Consider the following 19,950-nt stretch of genomic DNA (forward strand, 5'->3'; position numbering starts at 1 on the left):
TATACTCTCTCCTGATTCCTTTCTATGCCAATACTACCCTATTGGGTATTGGAGACATCACCTGACTGAGTGGGTCCATCATGTAAAGCTAAAGGAAAGTTGTGTTTGGGTGCATGTCTGTGTGTTCCTGTCCATTCCTTGTTACAGCAAAATATTTTACATTTTCAATGCTATTCCAGTTGTCTGACATTAATATGTATACTATTAAGGGGTCTATTTACTAAACCTTGGATGGTGAACAGAGATAAAGTACCAACCAAGCAGCTCCTGTCATTTTTTCCAACACAGCCTGTGATATTGCAGTTAGGAGCTGATTGGCTGGTACATGATCTTAGTTCACTTTATCTCCATCCAAGGTTTAGTACATAGATTACTAAGCAGTTAGGAGACAGAATGAAAAGCGATAAGGTGCCAGCCAAACAGCTCCCAACTGTCATTTTTCAAACACAGCCTGTGAGATGACAGTTAGGAGCTGATTGGCTGGCACCTTATCACTTTTCACTCTGTCTCCTAACACTGCTTAGTAAATAGACCCCTAAGTGTTAATAAGTTAAGGTGTGCCACGATGGGGAAGCAGGAATCATTAATCGTTAGGACAATAATAACCTGGGCTGATTCCTGCTGGAGTCTAGTTAATCCTAAATATCTGTAATGTTATGTAACTGTTTTTTTATTCTCCATTTGACTATAACATTATTTCAATAATAGTTGTCGTTTTGTGATTAACTGATATTCCTACATTTATAGTTATTTCAACTCTTTTTTTTTTTTTTTAGCCAACATTTATTACAGATGGTGTGTTTGCTTCATTCTTGTGTTCAGAATTACCCCATAGGATTTTGAAACATTACACGTTAGATATATATATATTTGAAAAATCACATTAAATGCTTTGTAAATACAAAATTGTGAGACAGAATGTTTCAGAAATGTTAGCTCTAGTGAGCACATTTCCGATTATTAAAAAACATATTTTGATATATTTTTATTACTTGTGTAAGGAAAACCGCAGGACAAAATCTGAAACCTGACTTATCAGATCAAGTGTAATCCATTTATAAAGGAGTAGAATTTCATATTAGATCTTCTTTTTCAATGTAACTAGTGATGCATGTTAATATATTATACATCATTTGAATGCTTTGTATATAAATAAATCAAATTCCTGTAACCATTTTTCACCACAAAAGATAAGTTGTAAAACAATAAAAAAAATGAATTAATAATAACAATATTAATAAGAATTTTATTTATACTGTATAACGCTTTTTATCCAATAGTGCTTTACACTTGAGGATAACAGTACATAAAACAGTGAAGGTGAGGCAACCAACCTGGGTACATTGATAGAAATAGCTTGATAGAACAAGTAAGCATCTTCAGGACACACAGATAAGACTGTTAGGGCCAAATTTAATAGCCCCAGATTTGCGGGACCTGGCGCAACACCGGCGAAATAGTCATTCTATTTAAAGCAACAATTAGTTTAAAGGCAAATCCAAGTTAGTTTTGCCTTTAAACTAATTGCCACTTTAACTCTAATGACTATCTCACCGGAATCGCACCGGGACACATGCCCCCTGCTGTCAGCCGCGCCGGAGCATTAAAAAATATGGGAGTCGGGACAGAGGAGGAAGGTTCCTGCTGGGGCTATGAACAATGAGTGAGCCCCCCTCCTCGGAGACTGAGACCTGGGCCCCTATGCTGGCCCTGTCCCCTATCCAGAGATTAAATCCCATCCTTGGACCCTCTGTGCCAGATTGTCCCTGTTGTGGAGCTATACAGAGATCTGGAGTGTGGCCCCAGCTGAGCCGCAGAATGAGCTCCCCCAGGGCCCTGCTTCTGAGCACCTGGCTGCTGCTGCATCAGGTCAGTGACAGATACAATGTATCCATGTGTCCCGGCAGTGACGTGGTTACTGCTGCTCAGCCTGTAACTGGGGGACTACAGGTCCCATCATGCCCTCGTTACTGACTGACTTAGGCCGACCCTGTTCCCTGGTACCAATTTTGCTGTGTAAGTGTTACAAGGTTGAACCTGGGGATGTAAGATCATTGTTCTATTAGGACCACTGCTCAATTAGAAACGTTTTTGAGCTTCAGTTGCTTTTAGGGATTAGGCAAATTTTACAATGAAAATAGGTTTAGATGTTCTCTCATGGTTACTGGCTGCTTTTATTTATTTTCATTTCAACCCTGAAGACTTTAATTTTATTGTGGTACTGGAAAGCGGAGACTCTTTTCTTGCAAACGAGGGCTTAGTTGTCTTCCAAGGACCCCAGGGACCAGAGGCACAAGCTCTAATAGGGCCTCTCCTCTCTAAGCTCCATTAGGAAGCTCTAGGAAGTATAATGATTGGCCCAAATGCCCTCTGTGCCACTTAATTAAATGGCCTTGTACATAATATGATGCTTTACTTCGGGGTTAACTTTAATAAATAAACATGACTTTCTAAGCTATTATTTAAGTCGAGGAAAATAATTCTCTTTGATAGTCTTATTGAATTTGAATTAAACTCGTGATTGTCTAGTTTAATAGTTCATGTCCAATCACCGCACAATAAAAAGCAGCTACAGTAACAGAAAGATTATGGCTTTGGCAACATAATCCTGTTTGCTTTCCAAATCAATTTAAATTTAGGAAACAATAGGACGATTAGTTCAGACCAACCCTTTAAATCTGTCACTTCTCTTTCCAAGAAACCTCTCTTATCTGCTGCATTATTTTTGCACTTTTCCTTAGCTTGTTTGGAACGTGGTGCTACAGTTAGATCCCCAGAGAATATAAAATTGTAAAATAAATTTGAAGCCAGGAGCACAATATACAAATCATTAAACCCGTTATGATGTGTTTCTCCATATCGGAGCTGCTGGAATGGGCTCCAGGTAGCCTGCTCTGGGCAGTGAGAATATCATTGTTAGGAGAAGGTTTCATACAGACTTCTGAAAGGATTGTTGATCTTGAAGATTAAATTATGCCTCATCTTAATCTATAAACAGTAAAATCTTAGAAATTCCGAAGGTTTTGCCTTGTTAATTCTACACTGACCGGGTGGAATTATAATGTCAGCACAGTTTATTTAAACTACATTTAAAACCATTAAAGTAAAAAGGATGGAAGGTGTTGTGCAGTAATTATAGCACTGACTGTTGGCCTTTTCGATATTCTGTATATAGCCAAGTATAATACCGTATTTAATAAAGTAAATATCATTTTTTAACTTTTTATGTTTGAGCACTCTTGTGTCTGTTTTTCCTTAATGTATTTGTTGGACCTGATGCAAGGGCGTATCAAGGGAGGAGGGGGCCCGTGTGCATTCCCCGTCCGGGGCACCCTCCTCCCTCCCTGGTGGCTGGCAGCGCACTGACCCCAGCAGTAGACTCTGGGCACTAGTCTGTGCCCAAAGTCTACTGCGCATGCACAGGTTACCGGGAAAATGTCGCTGCCGCCATTTACCCGGTAATTTGCGCTAAACGCCGGGAAAATGGCCGTGGCGGCCTTTTTCCAGGCGTTTAGTGCAGCGCTGCTACAGCCGACACAGGATTTCCGAGATGTATTTATTAAAAAATATGGGTGCAGGGTGTGCTGTGCGGGCCCCCCCTGGACCCCGGGCTCATGTGCACTGCATACCCTGCACCTATTACAGATATGCCCCTGCAACATATACAATATAAAGGTATTTAGTTGTCTTGACCCCATTACAAAGCGCTGAGAGAAATACTCATTCCAGCGTAAAGTCTGGAGAGGATAAGATGTAGTACAGGTAGAAGTCAGTATGCAGTAACAACATTATTTCCATTAAATATAAAAATCTATTTCGTTAATGTGTATTTTTAATGCATTCTGTTCTGCTTAAGACTTAAATTTATTTTTGAGATAATTGCAGCCTTTAACAATTTGAATGAGAAGTTGTCTGGAGCATTTCCTTTCACTTAAGACTTAAGCAAATCAAAACCTTAAAAGCAGGCAAGTCAAAACGATCAATTTAGTGCAGTGATTGCTCCTGCTGACACACGTGGCTGCGATTATGTGGCAGGCACCAGGAATCTGTGGAGATATTTTTAAATTGTAAAATCACTCTGCTGTAAGGAAGGGCTGAGATAGGATCATGCTTCCTCTTCCCCTCCCCCTTGTCTCTGCAGCATAAATTATATCATATCATTTAGAGTGGAAGTTTAATAATCGTTCACCTCTTAGCAGTACTAAGCTGTCACTGCTATCCTGCTTTCCTTCCTATGAAGAAGCAGCTACATTACTAATGCCCTGTTTAAAATTACATGGTGTTTCCTCAGGATATAGAAAAATAACTAATGTAACACAGAGTTTCCATCGAGGTACTGTCAGTTTACACATAAGGCAATGCCTAACTAGTGTAAAATGCTGAATATTCATCCAGTAACACAGGGGTCTATTTACTAAGCAGTGTTAGGAGACAGAGTGAAAAGTGATAAGAAAGTGATAAGGTGCCAGCCAATCAGCTCCCAACTGTCATCTCACAGGCTGTGTTTGAAAAATTACAGTTGGGATGATAGTAGAAATCCCTGTCGGGGTATCCTAGTGCCGGTCTTCCTGCATCGGGATTTGAACCACCAGACGGTAACTCATGCCGATTCCATTATACCTACCTGAGATATAGAAATGTGTGTGTGTAAATATATATATATATATATATATATACATACATATACAGACACAGGTGTCTCCTAGTGGAGAAGTGTATTAAATCTACCATAAGGGCATCAAATCATACCAAATAGTTAAATATAAAAAGCTTATCTGAAATCATAATTCCACTTCATAGACAGCTCTCCTTTTGCCAATTCTTCTTTAATAACACTCAAAAAATTAAATATAAGCAAACACAAACATATGCATATCACCCCATATATAGGGATTGTACGTGTAATGGGTATAAAATAAGAAGACTTATCTCAATAATGATTAGGAAGATGTCAGCCAGCTATACTTTACACCAACGCACTTTGCCCTGATGCAGAACCATGGCATCACTCATACTTCCTTAGCATATGCTCCTGGGGAACACCACGGATCTGCATCAGGGCAAAATGCGTTGGGTTGCCTGGGTGAACCGAAATTTGTGAATTTCATTAATAAATTAGCTGTCTTTAAACAATAAATGGGTTACGCACAGAAATGCTTTGAGAATATAGTGGGCGTTCCAGGAGGGTGGTTAGGGGACACACGGAGATGGTCCGTCTTATGGGCGCTCCACCGTTCAAATAGGAGGCCATACTCAGACAGACAAACTGCCCCTGCCATAGGGCTGGTGCAAGTTTCGATGGTGCGACCACCAATCGGCATTTCAGTGACTATGGACCCTTACAGTGGGTGTCTCGGGGTCCTTGCATATTCATGCGCACAGATGCACCCCAGGAAAGGGCTTAGTACATACATTTGTAGGCGGGCAACTGCCCAAAAGACCTGCATCCATTATGAATCATACCCATTATGTGAAAAGACACCAATATTACTATAGTACTAGAATAAGTGGGAAGACCTTAGACGCATTCAGACAGTCAGAGGTCAGACTCGTCGTCATCAAGATAGCGAGTGATACACCTATAATAGACGCATTTTGTGTGAACACTCCCTTACTGTACTTTGGCTGTGCAAAATGCATCTCAGGTTGCCTGGGTAAGGATGGGTAAGAATTTCTGGTGCGCATACATGAAAAAAATATTTTGTGGGGAAAAGAAAACACGTTGTATTTACATCTAACTCCAAATAAGCCCCTAAATGTTCTATGCCCTTTCACATTCAGCATTCTGTTTTAGGGGGTCTATTTATCAAGCAGTGAAAAGTGTGGAGATGTGGACCATAGCAACCAATCAGATTTCAAGTAGCATTTATCAAGTACAGTCTATAAATTAATAGGTAGTAGTTGATTGGTTGTTATGGGCAACTTCTCCACTGGTCCACTTCTCCACACTTTTCACTGCTTGATAAATAGACCCCTTTGAGATCTACTCATCATCACTTAATTTCCACAAAAGCAGGTGAACATTTTCATCTGCTTTTGTAGAAATTAAGAATTTGGGCCATTCATCAAACAGGTACTGCAGGATATCTCCTACTTACCTTTCACTCCCAGAATCAGGGGCATATCTATAATGGGTGCAGGGTATGCGGGGCACACGGGCCCCCGGGTCCAGGGGTGCCCTGCATCACACACCCTGCACCCATATTATCTAACACTCACCTGTCCGTGGTCCCGCGTCGGGCAGGGGCGCCGAGAGGGGGGGAGCGGGTACAGTTTACCCGGGCCCGGGCTTCCAGAGGGGCTCGGCGGGGGCCCAGGTCTGATGCCGCCCCCCCTCACTTCCTCCCTCCCTCCCTCCCTCTGCAGCAGCTGTGCTGGGCTGCAGCGGGAGATTGCTTGCGGCTGCTAAGTAGCAGCCACAGCAATCTCCTATGCCTGAAGGGGGGAGCGATCACACTGATCGCGCCCCCACCGGCTTTGCGCCGGGCTGAGGGCCCACAGCGCCCCCTCCCCGGCGTGCAGCGCCGCTTCGCGGTGCTGCAAAACACTATTTTTTTTCAAGGGGGCGTGGCCACACCTTCTGAAATTAGGCCACGCCCCCTCTTTGCCGGGGCCCGGCGTGGCTCTCTACGCCCCTGGCGTCGGGTGTCAGCGCTGCACAGAACACCGGAAAATGGCCACCGCTGACATTTTTCTGGCATTCTGTGCATGTGCAGTATACTCTGGGCACACTCTGGTGCCCAGAGTCTACTTCTTCTGCGGTGGCCAGGCCAGCCGCATCAGTCTGCTCCCGGCCGCCAGGGAGAGAGGAGGAGACCCCGCACGGGGAATGTACACGGGTCCCCTCCTCTCTTAAGACGCCCCTGCCCGGAATGGCCTGCTTTCCCCATACACTAGTATGGGGACAGAATTCATCAAGCTCCGAAAATACTTTGGAGCTTGACTGCTGGAGCATTCGCCATCTTCAGATGGCGTTTGCTCCCGCTACCCTATGGGAAGGAGTCCCGGGTTGCGAAGAGGGATCTTTTCAGATCCTTCTGCCCCTGTCCGGCTCCTTCCGCCGGATGCCGGGGCTTTTGTGCGCCTGCGTGACCTATAAGTCAAACAGGGCCACTAGTTTCACTGCTCTGGAAGAAGCAGTGAAAAGATTCACTGCTCCAAAAGGAGACAGATGATTTTCAGATCAGTTGTCTCCCCGCCGGAGCAATGATGAATTGCTTCGGCACTCGCCTAGAGTTGGAATGTTAATTATGGGGGTCTATACATAATGAATAGAGCCCTTAATTTTTATTCCTGGGTTCAACAACAGCATACTGCATGGGACTTTGCAGAGGGCATTAAGGGGTCTATTTACTAAGCAGTGGTCGGAGACAGAGTGAAAAAGTGATAAGAGAGTGATAAGGTGCCAGCCAATCAGCTCCCAACTGTCATCTCACAGGCTGTGTTTGAAAAATGACAGTTGGGAGCTGATTGGCTGGCACCTTATCACTTTCTTATCACTTTTCACTCTGTCTTCTAACACTGCTTAGTAAATAGACCCCTAAGATGCATGAAACTAAACTTAGCCCTGAGTAAATCTACTGTGGAAAGTCAGCAAGTGGTTAACGACACAGGTTTCATTTAGATAATTTTGGGGGTAGCGATTCAAGTTGTTTTAAAAGTATATTACATTTTACTTAACTTCATTACATGAAATCTTTCACAAAGAAAATGCTTTTAGCCAAGTGAGAACATCCTTTCAACACAGAAAATACATTTCTGCTTAGATATGAAAAGAAACAAATTAGATTTCCTTTTCATCGTCTCTCCTGCCCTGATTACATTTTCAGTGCTGAATTTTTTTATTTTATTTATTTTTTCTCACTCTTTTGAGAAGAATAACAAACCAAGATTTGTATTCTATTTATATCTATAGAAACGTGTGCAAAATGTGATTACGTTAGGGCGCAATGTCATGTTAAGCTTTATTTTTTTATGTATTTCTTTTTCGCTATGATGCTATTAAAGTTTTCACACAGCCGAGCTTCAGCAGATCTTTTATATTGCTCAGTGATGTGTGGCACAGTCATGTTTTGTTCTGGAAAAATGTGAGCTCTACTGTGCTGTTTAGCAATTTTAAAGCCCATTTAAAGATGGGACGGGGACACCTAACCATTGTTCCGAATATTTACACTTTCTAGTACTGAAGTTATGAGTTATGTTATTGAGGGGTCAGATTTGCAAAAAAAATGTCTATTTTTGCACGCCTAACCTTTAAATAAGAAAATTCCTTTAAAATCATACCTTTCAACATGTGTGGTGGTTTGGAATGGGGATGGGATGCATAACACTGGCACACTGGGGGCATGACCATATCATAACGCAAAAAAAAAATGTTTGGGAGCTATGCCCTGCCCAGAATCATATTATATATACACTCTATACAACAATGTACATAGGCCCTCATTCAGACCCACTCACGAGCGGCTGTCCGCTCGCAAGTGGGTCGATGTTCCCCACTGCGCATGCGAACGACGGAGGGAGCTCCGTCGTGCGCATGCGCGAGACCCGACGAGCGAAGGACTATCCTTCGCTCGGAGTGTCTCATCAAAGGGGGCGTGCTGTCGATGGTGACTGACAGCACGCCCCCTTTGGTGGGCGTGCCTGCCAGACGGAGGCGTTCCCAAGTGATAGAGCCAAAATCACTCCTGGCCTTGCGGTTGAAAAACTCAACCGCAGGCTTTTGCTCGCAGTTTCGATGGTCGCGATGGTCACGACCATCGCGACCATCATCCTGCACGCTCATATATGCTGTGGGTGGTGACCCACAGCTATACGAGCGTCCAGAAGGACGCTCCATTTTAATGGAGGTGGGCCCTGATTCAGAGCGAGCGCTCTGGTCAGAGCGTCCGGCTCTGAATCACGGCCATAGTACATACCAGTGCTAAAGCTCTTGCCATCTGGCCTTCTCCAAACACTGCATTCAGACCTGATGATGTCAGCAGGATGATGCAGTATAGGGCACCCACTAAAGATAGATGACTGACTATAGCTGGCCACTAGGAAGGTCGCAGGAGTTGCAAGACAGGTGATATAAATTGCATACCTCCCAATTGTCCTGATTTAACTGGGACCTTCCGGAATTTGAGGGCTTAGTACCTCCATCCTACGTTCTGATCGGGGCGGAAGGATGGGAGGTATATCCTGTTCACCAGTGCGAATGGATGCCACATGCTCTTGCTATGTTGTATACAGCAATCAAAGGGTGCTTTTAAGTTAATTGGAATTGGATGCAACGGGGATTAGGGGGTATGGGAATCCAGCGCATCTGAAGCATTAGTGATGAGGTTCTCAAGTGCGGCAAGTGCACACTTGTCCCAATTCCCCAACAGGAAAAGTTGGTAGGTACTGTATAATACTATACTAAAGTATGCATAGGGAAAAGAGCTGTAGACTGAAAAGGAATTCAGTATATTTGTAAAATAGACCCTTCAAGGACGATTCAATTAAATGTGAATAGTGAGATTTTTCATATTGCAGCTATGCTTTTATAAGTTTGAATTGTTAGTTTATCGTACATTTTGATGAAATGTTTTGCTCCACACAAGTCATGTGTACAATCAGTTACTTTTTCTATTAAGGAAAATCCAATATTAACAATTTGGTGTTACAGGAATGTAACATCCATTTATTGTTTACTGACAGCAAATTTATTAATGAAATTCACAAATTTCGGAGCACCCAGGCACCCCAACGCGTTTTGCCCTGATGCAGATCCGTGGTGTTCCCCAGGAGCATATGCTAAGGAAGCATGAGTGATGCCATGGTTCTGCATAATGCGTTGGTGTAAAGCATAGCTGGCTGACATCTTTCTAATCATTATTCAGATAAGTCTTCTTATTTTATACCCATTACACGTACAATCCCTATTTTGGGCGATATGTATATGTTTGTGTTTGCTTATATTTAATTTTTTTAGCGTTATTACAGGAGAGCTGTCTATGAAGTGGAATTATGATTTCAGATAAGCTTTTTATATTTCACTATTTGGTACGGAACCACTTTTCATGATTTTATGCCCTTATGGTAGATTTAATACACTTCTACACTAGGAGACACCTGTGTCTGTATAGATGTGTCCACATACACCTTTCCTATCATCGAGCCGTATTGCCAAATGTGCCGTGACTTTGAATCTGCGTATTAGCCACAACTTGTGATTTTTCATAAAATTAGCTACTTTAATCTGCAACGTTATACAAATACTTTTGCAGGAAAAAAAAAATGTGGGATCTATCTGCTACTCTTTACGGTGCATCTTACCCGTGATGGCATCTCGCGCCAAATGAAGCAAAAAAGGAAAGGTGTATGAGGACACATCTGTATATATGTTTACACACACACTCACATATCTATATCTCTGGTAGGTGTAATGGAATCGGCATGAGTTACCGTCTGGCGGTTCAAATCGCAACGCCGGAAGACCAGCACTAGGAGACCCCGACAGGGATTTCTACTATCATTAACCCTCTCCCCCCTAACCCTCCTTTAGGGGTGCCTAACCCTAACCTCCTTCCTAGTGCCTAACCCTAACCTCCCCCTGTAAGTGCCTAAACCTAACCCCCCCTCCCCACACCCCAAGCCTAACCCTCCCGGAGGGTGCCTAACCATAACCTCCCCCCGGGGGTGCCTAACCCTAACCTCCCCCCAGGGGGTGCCTAACCCTAACCTCCCCTTCCCCTAGCCTGAACCTAACCCTCCAAGGGGGGTGCCTAACCCTAAGTCCCCCCCCCCAGAAGCCCCTAACATTAACCCTCCACAAACTGTTCACATCCGCCGCCGGCTTACCTTCATTCGATATGCCGGGCGTCGACGTAGGGATAATGATAGGCGTCGGGATTTCGACGCCTATCATTAGTCCCTTGTCAGGATATGACAGTCGGGAAGCCGGGGATCAGCATTTCGACCGTTGGCTTCCTAACTACATACCGTTGTAATACAGATGTTGATATCAATATTTATTTTCTAGGGGCTGTGCAATGGCCCCGTTCACTTTAAAATAATTTAATGCATATGCAGCTGATGGCCGCTCATGCGTATTTAATCATCTGGGTCACAATCACAATATCCAGTTCTCTCCTGTCGGGAGAACTGGATATTGTGGAGCTGTCCCGCAGATGGGTAGACAATGAAGGATGTTAATGACTGCATATTAAATGTGATCATTAATATATCTTCCTCCGTTCAATCACTTTGATTCATTATGCTCATTTGTGTACGTTAACACGTCTTGTGTACATTAATACGAGTTCCAAACTACCTTCCCTTCCTGCAACTTACCACTGCTTGCCCTACAAGATAGTGAGTTACCCTACCCTCACCCTGTGTCCTCGTCTTGCCTAGTCTGTTATCTTATTTCTGTTAGTTGTTCCTAAATACGATATATCAATTTACACTGTATTTTACAGCATAGTTGCCGACAATATGACAGCCAAGTTGGCACAGCAGGGGGGGGGGGTGGCATACATGTGGGGGGGCGTGACTTTGTGATCACGGCACCGCCCCTGCTACACAATGCAGAGATTACCGGGAATTCAAATGCATTGTATTAGTGGGCAGCTGTGGGGTAGAAAATGGATGCCAGTGGGCGGTTGGTGGCCAGCCAGGAAACTTGCTCACTCTTCTGGGCAGCCCATTTTTGGGAGCCTCCCGGCCGTTCCAGGTGAGTTGGCCAGTATGTTGTACAGTACTAATGATGTGTTGAATTACACTGTTGCTGAGTATTTTCCTTGTGCGGAAACTTTGTGTCTACTTAAAAATTAACAGAGAATAATAATGAAAAAGCAATTAAATTGGGACTGCCTGACATTAGTATCTGCAGAATATATATTAATTTTTTATTTCAAATGACTCATTGGAGTTTTCCCACTGTTACACCAGCATGAATCACACATACGTAGAGACTGATACTTTGGAAGTCGGCTGAGGTGACATAAATATACACAGTGTTATTTGTAGAGTGTTTAGGCATAACGCGTTTCTCCCTGTGAAAGTCCATTTATGACCTGTGCATAGAAGAAAAACCATGCGGGTGAGTTGGCATTGACCATGCACAGTATAGCTAAGGCTATTACATAAACAATGAGCCATTATTAAATGGTAACTATGTTGTTTTTTCTATGCTGTGCTTCATTATTCCCAGCATCTCAGTAGAAAGGAAAATGTGTGAATAGAGGCAGAATGACAAAACAACTGATTTAAATATTCCTCATTAGAAAGCAAAATACGGAAACAATCAGTTTAAAAAAAAACCTATGAAGATAAATTCATCATCATTCATCAGAATCTCAACCTTTATAACTGGCGCACTGGGAATGCACATGTAACCCCTACTGAGTGCACTGATCCACGCATGCAGCCATGATGTATGTATTCTCAGAAACACATTGCAAACACATCTACGGTCCAGCAGTATAGATAAAGGCACCCGGGCAGCAGTGTATTTCATACTTGCCAATCCTCCTGGAACGACCTGGAGGCTTCTTAAAATCGTGTGGTGCTCCCGGCCGCCCACAGCCGCCCACTTACCGAGTGGGGCAGAAATAAAATATGCAGAGAGATGTAGATTTGGGAGGGGTGTGTCTAAATTGCAGTGTATATATAAAGCTGTCCAGTATTTATAAGCTACATGCAAAAGCAGCCAGTATTTACCACACATGCAAAAAAAAAATGTATTTGCATTCCTTGTATTGCAACATGGTTTGGCCAGGTACAAAGGTCCTGTTTTTTGTTTTTTTTTGCTTTGCACCTTAGAGTCAACCTCTGTATGTTTTGCTTGTTTATACAGTGTGTCCTTTACACTCCAAACTTGTCATCTCACTGTGGTTCCAGATGGAAAAGTCACATTATAGTCCTACGGGTTTTGGTGTGATGTCTTCATCAGGGTGTCATGTCGAAACGCGTAGGTTGAGAACTATAACGCTACTTTTTTATCCGAAACCATAGTGGGAGGACTAGTTTAGAATGTTAATACTGGTTTGGATTGGTGATTCCACTTATAGTGTGAGCTTCCCCTGGTACATTGTTGCACTTTGCATATTGTAATACTCAGCTGTTAAACTATACTGACTGGCAGCGGTAAGGGCACTCTTACCACTTCGCCAGCCAATCCTGGATACCTATGCCTACAAAATAACCTTCCATGGCCTTGTATGACAAGAGGAGGTCAAGCAGACCTTGATTACTCAATATAAGAAAATAGTTTATATTAATCCCTGTATATACACTGCACAGCATGTGTATGAAAGGAAAGCTTACATATTCCAGTTAGCTTAAAATATAATTAGTTCTACTTTACAAACTTTTTTAATAAATGTTTTTAAGCCAAACCATATTCTAGGCCTACAGTAGTATATGTCTAATCAATAACTGTTCCTCAAAATTTGGTGAATCAATAATCTTTTTTGTAAAAGTCATTGATGCATAGAATGGCCATCACTGCTCACATTTAGGGGTATATTTACTAAAGTGCGGGTTTTAGAAGTGGAGATGTTGCCCATAGCAACCAATCAGGTTTTACTTAATATTTATCTAGCACCTTCTAGAAGATAATAGCTAGAATCTGATTGGTTTTTACGGGCAACATCACTTCTAAAATCCTGCACTTTAGTAAATATACCCCTTAGCATGCATTCACAATGTTCACAGTATTCAATCTTCTATCCCCACACAGCAGTGACGTGCGGTGAGATCAATGGCTGGGGAGGCAGATGGGTCTGAGAGCTGGGAGCCTGGCTACCCCCTACTCACTGTAACTCTACCCTCACTGCGCTATGCGTCAGTGTCCATTGATTATCCTACCTGCATCACTGTCTTCTCTTGCTGCTGCTGACTGAGTTCCGGTCTCTAAACACTACCGAACATTTCCTGGTCACATGACGCATCCAAGGTGTCCATCAGTGCTCAAGGCACACCCCCTATCCTCAGAGGCATGCCTCTGTTATCTCTCTTTCTGTGCAGCTTACTGCCCGTGGTGTGGCCCTGCCCCCAGCTCTGCAAGCTGTGTCTGACTATACAGAAGTGAGGCTGAGCTGTTGCTGCCTCATCTCTCGTCTCCCTGCAGTCCCAGGGAGCTCCACAAAGCTGGTGAGTATTAACTATAAAAATGATTACAATGAACAAAGAAGATGTTATAAGTTATACATTTCTTCTTTGTATTATTCTAATAATTTTTATATCAAATCTCAGGAGTATGACAGGGGAGGCTCTGCCCTAACTGCACGTCCCTGCCACACAGGAATTCTAAATTTAGTAAGACATTGTAATGGTAACTCACACGCTGCTAATAATGCTGGGCTATTTTTACCTACACTCTCTGTCATTGTTTTGTGTACTGTATATTTGAAGCCACATTGCTATGAAGCTGAATCTTCTCTCCCTCCGGAATCAAGCTGTACACATGATCTGGCCAGTCATTACAGCTAGTCAACAATTACATGCGATTGGTGTAGACTTATCGGTAGGCAGCCGTTTCCTAGTTTCCGGCATCACAAAGGAATAGTTCTGAATTGAGAGTGTTTGTATCTAAATTTAACAACACACAAAATGCTTGAATGCCGAAGCAAGAGTGGTATATAATCTTATAAGCCAAGGTAAGCATATGGAGCCTATCAGAGCTTAGCACCTTTTCAATTACTATTATTTTATTTGTCTCTATTGGATAGAATGAGAACACAATCACAAGTAATTAGCTCAGATATACAGGGAACATTATTTTGCATCAGTGCAGAAGGGAATTAATTATTGTATATATTCCCCTTGTCTGTGCTAAGCAGGGTTCTGCTGAAGATAAATGGTGTGTGCATTGTGTAAATCACAATACATTAGTTTTAAAGTACTATCTGTTTTTCCTGAATTGTTCTCAGTTGTAAACATAATTATAACGTTTATAGCATTTTGCAAATGTAAAACTAAAATGACATCCTAAAATTCTATAGTGACAATTTGCTGTAGAAGTAACAACGTGCATGTGTAAATTAAGTTTTTGTTTTTTTACGAGCCACATTTCACAACCACAGATTTGACGCGTCACACAGAGCCCAGATTGCGCTATTTGCATCCAGCCATGTGGAGTTCGCAGAGACTATGGGCTATATTTACTAAAGTGAGAGTTTTTAGAACTGAAGATGTTGCCCATAGCAACCAATCAGATTCTACTTAACATTTAACTAGCACCTTCTAGAAGATAATATTTAGAATCTGATTGGTTGCTATGGGCAACATCTTCAGTTCTAAAAACTCTCACTTTAGTAAATATACCCCTAAAGCTTGGTACACACTGTACGATGTGTGTACCCAGCAATGGTGTGATGTAGCGATACATTGCGCAGGCCATACACACTGCACGATCTGGTGTACAACGGCGCAATGTGCGGTTACATGCAGCACCCATCTGCTGAACAACACCCGACCGGTCATTCAACGCATCAATATATTGTTCCGATCCGCATTGGAGCTATATATAACGTACCATATATCATATAGTGTGTACCCAGCTTTAGGGAGAATGTACCAAACCTAAATAGAACAAACTCATAGCTACCAATTATCATTTAGCTATCATTTTATAGAATATACTAGATAAATGATTGGTAGACTCTGATTGGTTGATATGGGACAATTCTCTACTTGTGTTCTTTGATACATCTCCTCCTAAATAATAGCGGTATGGAACCTCGAGTATAAACCTGTCTTTGGCTGATGAATACTGTATTTTGCCTTCATGATTTAAAAAATGTAATACAGAGGAAAGCATCATTTCATTGTTTTGCTCTTGTAATTTACATTCCATTAGGGAAAGTTGACATAGCAGCTCATAGGCAACATGTCTCTGATTCAGGGTGTGCACCGCACAAAGTAGCTCACCCAGGGGGAAATGTATCACATCTTTAAAAGAGAACAAGTGGAGAAGTTTTCCATAGCAACCAAAGAGCTTCTACCTATCATTTATCAAGTACATCCTAAGAAATGATAGGTATAAGCAATGGGAAACTTATCCACCTGTTCCTTTTAAAAGGATTGATATATTTCCCACTTATTGCATATGGGTGGAGCTAATGCACGATCACCTGTGCTGTCTATCCAAATGAATGCTGATACACCTGTAGATGACATATATGTTCGCAGGTGTAGATGTACACGCGGTATATGTCATTTTATGTTTAGTGGCAATTTATTGCTCTGCAGTAAATAATGTTTTTTCGGGGGATTTTGTTTTTGTATTTAGATGTCAGTGGGTATTGCATGACCACAATATTGGACAAGGAAACAAAATATACACAACTGTCTGTTGTAACAAGCTAGAAACAATATAACAGTTAGTGCAGAGGTTCCCAAACTCGGTCCTCAAGGCATCCCTCTCTCCCAGCAGCCAAAACCTAACCTCGCCCCGCAGCCTAAACCTAACCCCCCCCAAACACCGCCTAAACCTAACCTCCCCCTGCAGCCTAAACCTAACCTCCCCCTGCAGCCTAAACCTAACCTCGCCCCGCAGCCTAAACCTAACCCCCCCAAACACCGCCTAAACCTAACCTCCCCCTGCAGCCTAAACCTAACCTCCCCCTGCAGCCTAAACCTAACCCTCTCCCCACAGCCTAAACCTAGCCTCTCCCCGCAGCCTAAACCTAACCCTCTCCCCACACCCTAAACCTAACCTTACCCCCGCAGCCTAAACCTAACCCATACCCCTGCAGCCTAAACCTAACCCCCTCCCCACACCCTAAACCTAACCTCCCCCACCGCAGCCTTTCCCTAACCTTGCCCCTAGTGCCTAACTGCAATATTTTTTTTACAAACTGATGAAAATTTCCACGTTTTTACTGTTATCAAAATTACTCACAGTTGATAACAAAACAAGACGTTAATTCACACATACCAAGTGCCGGATCTGAAAATAAATCTATTGACAAGATATCTGGGTATGGATTGCAAGCTCATGTGGAAAAATACACTAGCTCAGAGGTTCCCAAACACGGTCCTCAAGGCACCCCAACAGTTCAGGTTTTAGAGATATCCATGGTTTAATCCAATTGACTCAGGTACTAATTAAGTCACCTGTGATGTAGACAATCTGGCTCCCAGTGCAAACAGTCAAAATGCGTCAAACACCCCCGACTGGAATTTACAAGGTCAATAATATTCTTACACGCGCCAAACACAACAAGGGGCGTAGCCTTGCAGGAAATCTGGACCTGCCTCCAGCCAGCCCCCAGTGTCCCTCCAGCCAGCCCTCAGTGTCCCTCCAGGCTCCAGCCAGCCCCCAGTGTCCCTCCAGCCAGCCTCCAGTAATTATTATTTAATGATTATTATTTAATAAACCTCACCTGACTGCAGCTTTCAAATAATCACACCTCTGAAGAAACTGATCCTCTCGGGGCAGACGGTGCCTTCAGTCGGTAATCACTATTCACGTAGGAGATCATGTGGTCGAGAAGATGCCTGTTTGTGTAGGAATATAACCAATGTCATCATCATACAAAAGAGGTTCAACCAGACTTGTGTCGTACACATACTGTCAGCTACTGCCCTACATCTACATGACTGTCACCTACTGCTCCCTGTATCCCCTTCAGCCTCCTGCCCCTTGTGTCTCTCCAGCTTCTTTTCTTTACAGCCCATCTCTCCACCTTCCTGCCCCATGATTCAAGCCTCCTGCCTTTCTAGTCTCCTGCCCCGTGTCTCTCAATCCCTCCCCTATGTCCCTCACCCTCCCCTTGTATGTTAATCAACCAGCCTCCTGCTGTGTGTCAATCAGCCAGCCTTCTGATGTTTGTCAATCAGCCAGCGTCTCCCGGTGTTTCAATCAGCCAGTGTCCCCCTGTGTGTCAATCAACCAGCGTAGCACCTCTCACTGCACAGTATCCCTCACAGCACATCACCCAATCCCCTCAAATCACAGCACAGCTCCCCTTTCCCAATGCAAGTCACAGCAGGCTTTTCCCATCAAAGCACTTGTCCCCTCTCCCCACCTCATAGCACTTACCTTACTAATGGGCTGGGACTGGGAGCCTGGCCTGCCGAGGGGCACTGCCCACCACCGCAGTGATCTCCTTGGAGTCATCAGGTCCGGAATCCGGGCCTCCACTCTCCTCCTTAGCAGTTGCTCACCGCAGCGGCGTAACTTCATGATGTCATGTCACCCAGACCAGCAGCACGAGGGCCAGCTCCTAAGGAGCCGTGGCCCGCCCCTTCCTCAATGGCGCTGTGCACAGTGACACAGTCTGCCACCCACGGCTAAACTAATCTGCAGCAGAACTCGGGAGCTTAGTTTTGATCTCCAGGTCCTTGCCAGCAGGGGGCGGGGCACCCCCGTGTGGTTGCACAACTCGCCGCCCCTGCCTGTGATCAAGCATGGATATCCTTAAAACCTGGACTGTTAGGGTACCTTGCAGACCGAGTTTGGGAACCTATGCCATACACCATGTTGTTTTCATTATATATTACATTTAGACACTCGTTTGACAGCATATGCCCTTTACTACTGTGCGATTTTCCAGCAAGGCCAATAATATACATTCCCCTGTACAGCTGAGTAACAGCATAAATTTGATATGATAAAAATTGGATTTCCTGCACATATTAGAGGTCTCAACAATTACTGGACCCCAGATAAATGGCCCGAGCCTGTGATCAATGCTTAGTTGTACAATCGCACATTTGTTTTGTATGATCTGCACCCAAGAATTCAAATGATTATTATTATTAGTATCCTTTTTTTATATGGCGCCATAAGGGTTCCGCAGCGCCTTACAAAGTACATAAACAAGAGCGAACAAGAAAACAGTGACTTACAGTATAAAACAATGCAGGACAAGGACTTGGTTTCTAAATACTGCTGCATATCCCTGAACAGCAAGTGCCAAATAACCTGATGTCACCACTGATAAAGGCTCTTGAAGCTACACATTCAGGAGCAGAGTCTACACGATGAGACTTCAGGTGATAGGACGGTCAGTGTGAGGTGTTACCTTCCCTTCCAATCAGGGCTGTCATTGTGGGGCTCAGTACAGAAGGAACAGACATGAGGCCCCCATAGTCCTCCTCCTCGGCCTCCAACCCATTGGACGCAGAGGTCCAACGAGTTCTGGTGCCGAGTGTCTGCTTTTGCGTCTTTTTCGCTCTGATATACGTCTTAGTCGCAATGCGATGCAGCAAAACATCTTAACAGACTACTCTGACTCATTTGATATACAATTCTTGTACATCTGTGTGCAAATGAGTCTGAGGAGGGTATTACATTTGAGGCAAAAAGTCAGAGGTTGGACTTTTCGCCGTCATCGCTGATTTGTCTGGGATAAAGTATCGAGCGCGTGCCCGCTTCGTCCCAGTATTCAATTAGGATCAGGCGAAAACGGGACCCGGCCGAAAGGTAAGTATGGAAAAGTGCAGGGAATTTTCGAGAAATGTTCCTGTCACCCCCCCTAAAGATGTCCAGACATGGGGGATCACTATGCGCACCCCCGTTTTTGCCTGCTGAAGGGAGTCAGGGTTTTTAAATATCCGCGGCAGGTGCATAAATGCGTCTTTCAAGAAGGTGGTGAAGAATAGCACTTAGCTTATTTTTTTTGGCCAAAATAACTATGCCCATCAAATTTGAGGTACATGAAAATGGGTGTAAGCATATTTTTTTATTCCCTTAAATAATTTTGAAAGATTCTTCAAAAATGCACCTGCCGCTACCACCCTCAATGAAGAAAACACCTGCCGCATACATGGGGACCCCTCAAGAATAAATTGCGCTAGTTTAGAAGTTTGTCCCCCAACATTTGGGTGTCCTGACAATTTTTTAACATTTTTTTTTGACACAGAGAATTTTTAATGGACCCTCCCAGGGGTGCAGGTTATATTTTTTAAGCCTGCACCCCTAAACCCCAATTCAGCACTTTTTTTCGCCATGTAAAACATGGTGAAAAT

The 19,950-nt window shown here is 43.4% G+C and overlaps 1 protein-coding gene across 5 annotated transcripts in view; it reads left to right on the forward strand.

Moving 5' to 3' along the window:
• The window catches only part of ZNF385B (zinc finger protein 385B), a 566,921-nt gene that overhangs the window by 323,466 nt on the left and 223,505 nt on the right, over nt 1-19,950 (forward strand). The window contains exon 1 of one of the 5 annotated variants that reach the window (XM_088461225.1): nt 14,562-14,630. The exons of the other annotated variants lie outside the window; for them this stretch is intronic. The gene's annotated coding sequence lies outside the window, so the exon portion shown is untranslated. Of the gene's footprint in view, nt 1-14,561; nt 14,631-19,950 lie in introns of those variants that run through there. 5 annotated transcript variants of the gene reach the window in all.

This window comes from Taudactylus pleione, unplaced genomic scaffold, assembly GCF_031769625.1.
Source record: "Taudactylus pleione unplaced genomic scaffold, aTauple2 ptg001027l, whole genome shotgun sequence".
In the NCBI taxonomy this organism is placed as follows: domain Eukaryota; kingdom Metazoa; phylum Chordata; class Amphibia; order Anura; family Myobatrachidae; genus Taudactylus; species Taudactylus pleione.